Below are 6,000 nucleotides of genomic sequence, written 5' to 3'. Positions count from 1 at the left end.
CCATGTGGGTCAGCTCCCTGGCTGGGGATCCAACTCCTGCTGCAGGGGCTGCAGTAGCTTCATCTTGCTATGCTTTAGCCCATTGTGCCACCAGGGAGGGCCCACAACACATCAACTCTTAACAAAACAAAACCAAAAAAAAATACTCGCTGTTAAACAAAACTGAGTTTGCTGGCTCATTGCAAGGCAAGAGGATGCACGTTGTGAAGAACAGCATGTGGCAGGTAAAGGGTTTACGAAGGCATTACAGAAATGGGTTTGTGTTAGGTGATATCAGGGACGGTTACAAAGCAGTGCTGGGCCCTCCCCGGGTTGCACAAAGGGTTAGGATGCAGCACTGCAAACTGCAAGCTAGCTGCAGCCACTTCAGTGCTACTTCAATCCCACCCACCCACCCACATGGCGATGCACAGGGTGCGCGGCAGACCTCTCCGGAACCTCCCGCTGCTCCCCTCATGCTCCCCTCAGCACTGTACTTCGTCGATCTGCCTGTTCTGCTCCCCACTCTGTGTCTGGTGAATCCTCTCACCACCCCGCACCTCTGGCTTGTACCCCAGTTCTAAATGCATAAATAATAAATATTTTTTAAAAATAAAAGCAATGCTTTGCCCTGGGTTGGATGCTGCCAGGAAGCAGGAGTAAGTCTAGGGTGGCATATCTAAATAACCCACCTCTAGAAGGGAAAAGGACTGAAATAGCATGCAGCCATTCATTGGGCAGGACCGAGGGAGGTCTGGCCATCTTGTGGACAACATTCATGTTTTCGTTTGTGCCCAGACTGACTGACAGCATCATCTTGTTTCATCATGGTCACAGAATGGCCTCTGATGTTATGTTGGGAGCCGCTTATTTTCAGTAGGCCTCGCTGGGGCAGGAGAGTTCACAGCTACCTGTTACATCATTCTCTACCACAGAATATTATTGCAGATTGAAATATGAAATATCCATTATTTAGGAGATTAAAAAGAAGGTTTTCTCGTGACAGAAAGCCAAGGCCTAGGCCTCCCTGGTGGCACAAGGGTTAACATTAAGCACAGCATTAGGAGGCTATCCACAGCCACTGTAGCACAAGTTTGATCCCCAGCCAGGGAGCTGACCCACATGGCACAGCAGACCCCTCTTGTCTCACCCACTGCTCCCCTGAGCAGTGGATTTCAGTGGATCTGTCCCACTCCCCACTCTGTCTCTGGTGAATCCTCTCACCACCAAACCCTGCACCTCTGGCCTGTACCCCAGTTCTTACATGCATAAATAAACAAATATTAACAACAACAAAAAAAGGAAAGGCAAGACCTAACTGTGAGGGCCAGACACCTCCTGCAGCAGCAAGGCCTGATGTTGGCACTAGGCCAGTTCTGGAAGCCAGGGAGAGCATTACCCTCACTATCCTTTTCTTGGGGATCAGCGTTGTGATCACCCTGTAAAGGTGGGATGGATCCACGTTCCACCCTCCAATTTTAGCCCAGATGTTGGGCCTGGTGCCACCCATACACCAAGAGGACATAAACGTTTATACTCACATAATAAGGCTTTCTGGAGAGCACAAGCCTGGCTCCCAGGGTGCTCTGATCAGGAAGGGGGAGCAGGCTTGGGGTTTCATTGTGGTGATGGGAGAGAGCTGGGGGCCCCACATAAAGACAGAACTTGGTTAGGTCTTTTGGGATTTTAAATGTCCTGCCAGTGGCAAAAAGAGGGCACCCAGACTTTTGCCAAAATGTGAGGGAGAAGCGGAAGGGAGAGGAGCGAAGATTAAAAGTCGTCACCAGTGAAACATTAAAAATGGAGTGAGACTCTTTTAGGATCAGCTGAGGTGAGGCCGCAGGACACACACTGACACTCTGGCCTTCACGGCTGAGAGTTCGCTGCCTGGAAGGGCTCAGAAAAAGCCGACTGGGCTCTCCTGCTGCTGCTGCCTTTTTTTTTTTTTTTTTTAATAATATAATAGCTTATTTTTTTACATCATTTTGTGCCTTTTTCCATCTCTGTTACAATCCCCTTGGGCTTCCCATCCCCAAATCACCCTGTGTCATCACCATGGTCCAGTGCACTTCCCTCCCCCCACCGTTTTCGATCCCATTCCCCACTCCACCCCCACAAAATGTCTCTGGTATATGGCTGTTCATTAGTATTATTTTCTCGCCTGGTCTTTTATACTCCTGCCATGAGTGAAACCATCCGGTATTTTTCCTTTTCTTTCTGGCTTATTTCACTAAGCATGATCTTTTCCAGCTCCATCCATGTTGCTGCAAAAGGCATGTGTTCATTTTTTTGGTTGCTGAGTAATATTCCATTTTGTTTAAGTACATCTTTTTAAACCAGTCATCTACTTCTGGGCATTCGGGTTGTTTCCATGTCTTTCTTATTGTAAATAAAGCAGCAATAAGCATGGGGGTGCGAGTGTCTTTTTGGATCAGTGTTTTTGTGTCTTTTGGGTAGATACCTAGGAGTGGGATTGCTGGGTCCTATGGAAGCTCCATGTTTAGCAGTTTGTGAAACCTCCAAACATTTTTCCATAGTGGTTGTACTAGTTTGCATTCCCACCAGCAGTGCATCTCCTGCTTCTTTTGCTGCAGGATGAGTTGCTGAATCCGCACGTGACGAGGGCTGCGGGTAGCATGAGACTCTGGACAGGATGCATCGGCCAGAGGTACCAGGATTCCCAGGCACAAGAGGACGACCAGTCCTCACAACAGACCCTGGAGAGAGGCGCCAGGTGACCGAGCCAGCTCGTGGGAACATGTCCGAGTCCACCTGGTGTTTTGTAGTGGGCCCAGCGGCTTTTTCTTTTAGCCCTGTCAGAATCTGTTCTGTTTGACCTGTGTAAGTGCAAGATGCATTTGCCAGAGCCTAAACCCCACTGGGCTAGAAGGAAATGAGGGTTCTGGGGTTGCTCAATGACAACTCCTGCTAATGAACTTAAACTTATTTGTTGGACTTCCAGTGTACAACATGAGTCTTTTGTGATATCTGCTGAAGTCAGACACAAGTTTGGTACCACCTTTCCCAGTTATTCACACTGAGAAACCAGCTCCATTAAGAGGAAGTCTCTCTCCCTACTGGGAGCTCTGAGTTGCCTATGCTCACCTCATTTAAAAAAAGATTTATTTACACATACAAGAACTGGGTATAGTTCCTGTACAGGCCAGAGATGCAGGGAGTGAGAGGACTCACCAGAAACAGAGTGGAGAGCAGAACAGGCAGGTTGATTGAAATACACTGCTGAGGGCTGCACCATGGAGATCACCTTCCTGGCCGAGAATCGAACTCATGCTGAAATGGCTTTAGTTTCATAGTGCTGTGCTTTAACCGGCTGCGCCACCAGGGAGGGCCTCACCTCATTTTTGATCTGATTATCTTCATGGAAACAGCCCACAGGAAGATGACAGTTAAAAATATGAGTGTCGGCCCTCCCTGGTGGCGCAGCCGGTTAAAGCACTGCACTAAGAAGCTGAGACCACTTCCGCATGAGTTCGATTCCCGCCTGCCCTGGAGGTGACCACATGGCGCGGCAGACCTCTCCTGACCCGCCCGCTGCTCCCCTCAGCAGTGTACTTCGTTGATCTGCCTGTTCTGCATCCCGCTCTGTCTCTGGCGAAGTCTTTCGCCGCCCCTAAGTCTCTGGCCTGTACCCCAGTTCTGTATGCACAAAAACAAATAAATCTTTAAAAAAAAAATATGAGTGTCTAGAACAAGTACCCTAATAAACAGGGCACATTTCTGTGTACCCTGTGGGTGTTAGCCCCATGTAAGTAGTGGGTCAGTATCCCAGTAAGGCACAGACTGTTTGGGAATATATGTACCACTTGTGATAGCAGGAAAAGGCAATTTATACCCATCTAGAGGGGCAGATTTCTTGAGTGGAGTAACCATAGAATAGGCTGGAATGTCTCTGAAGAAAACAAACTGCTCCAACATTATTTCCTGTTCCTGACAGCTGAGGTCTTGCTGATGGGATATAATGAGCTGTAATAGTCAAAATTAATAGTGGGATGAAAAGGGGAAAAAAACAGATGCTGAAGAGAATCGAATCAGAAAAGTCATCAAAGTTGTGGGGTGAATCAAAATTATATCATCGCCTCAGTGTTCATATTAGCACCTTTTATCTTTCGAAGCTGACAGATCTGGCCAAGGAAATTTACCTAACCGTCTAAACTGATGCGACTTCTAGGAAAAGCTTATATTTCCTCTTGTTTGCTTATGACTGTTATCACCTTTTGTTTGTTAGTATTTTACTTTTGTCAAACAGCTGAGTCAAAGAATTTTGCCTTTTTGCTTTGTTGGGAGGGGCGAGAGCAGGAAGGTGGTGGACATTCTTACCACTCATATGGAATGTGCCTAACAAAAGCAGCCAACTTTTGAAATAAAGAGGGTCCTGCTGAGAAAAACTGGCAAGGACAAGCTCCTGAGACACTAAACCCCTACAGCAACTCCATCTGGGCTTCAAGACACGTCAGAGGACACTACAGCACCTACATTGATAAGAAGTGTATGTTACCCATACTGTTCCAGGACAGGGGGAGAGGGGCACCCCGAAGCCCCAAACCTGCCTGCTCTAAGTGGGTTCTGTAATCCGCCGCGTCAGGACAAAACATAAAACTTTAATGAAAAGGGACTTTAATACATGAATATACAATACGGAACACAAAGAATATAACTTCTAAATCAAACACCTGAAGTGACCCATCCCCTCGTGGGCAAAAGTCCACCCAAAAGGGATTGGCCCAAAGCAAGGCCTGAAAGCTGCCACAAGTCTAAAGCACCTTCTGGCCGGGACCCATGGCAAAGGGTCAGAAATGGCCAGACAAATCTGGGAGGAAAAGAGCAACATCAAAATAAATATAAACACTGCCATAGTCACCTCCCTACAGGTCTCTCACCCACATCTGCCTTCACCAGTCCAGGGTCAGGAAACAAGCCCGGTTTCTTCCTCACATGCTTGCTGCTCCATGTGGCTTCCTCAGGTCTCCTTCTGGCTCTCCATCCAGCTTCCTTCTCTTCTCTTTCTCTGCTCAGCTCCACTCTCCTTCTGGGTGGGGCAGGGAATCTGGAACTTCCCCCTTTCCTAGTGACCACCCTGTTACAATACGTCTCCCTCTGAGGGCAGGTCCTGTCTGAGACAGTGAGCAAGGTACACATGGAGTGCACTCAAGTACAACCCTTTCAAGAAGTGCCACAAGAACATGTGTCTGCCATCAGGGTGCTTAGATGGGGACACGTCACAGTGAGTGAGAGCTGACCCCGAGCAAAACCCCGTGCTTCAGCTCAAGGTAACCAAGGCCACCAGAACTAAAAGGCAGCTCCAAAAATTCTGGGACTGGGCACCTGCCCACTCGCTCACCTAAACAAAAGTTCTTTTCCAACCACACACAACCACACACCCCCACACCCCCCTCACATACATGCACAGAAACTTGAAGCTTTCTCCTTGTAACTTTTGTGTAATTGTATCTCTTTTGTCTTTTTCAATTATTTTTTTTAAAGATTATTTTTAAAAGATTTATTTTATTAGTTTTGCATACAAGAAATGGGGTGTAAGCTAGAGGCGTGGGAGGTGAGATATTTCCTCAGAGACAGAGTAGGGAGCAGAACAGGCAGATCTACTGAAATACACTGCTGAGGAGAAGAAGGGAGCTGAGAGACAGGAGAGGGCTGCTTGCCCTGTTGGTCACCTCCCTGGCTGGGGTCAAACTGGTGCTGCAGTGGCTGTCATTAGCTTGATGGTGCTGAGACTTCAACCCCTGTACCACCAGGGAGGCCCTCCTTTTCATGTCTTTAACCCCCTACCACCCCTCATTCCCTTTAATCCTCTCTCCCTCTCCTCCTTCAGAAACCTCACCTACCATTATTAATGGCTCCTTTTTTGCAAAGTCGAATTGCCAGCTATGTCCAGTATTTGTCTTTGTCACTCTGACTTGTTTTGTTTGTAATTCCCTCCAGCTCTTTCCATTTTATACTGAATGGCAGGCTTCCACCTTTCCTGAGGGCTGACTAGGCTTCCAT

This window comes from Condylura cristata, unplaced genomic scaffold (assembly GCF_000260355.1).
Source record: "Condylura cristata isolate star-nosed mole 26May11 unplaced genomic scaffold, ConCri1.0 scaffold00027, whole genome shotgun sequence".
In the NCBI taxonomy this organism is placed as follows: domain Eukaryota; kingdom Metazoa; phylum Chordata; class Mammalia; order Eulipotyphla; family Talpidae; genus Condylura; species Condylura cristata.
The sequence above is the reverse complement of the archived record's forward strand: the minus strand, read 5'-3'. Positions refer to the sequence as shown.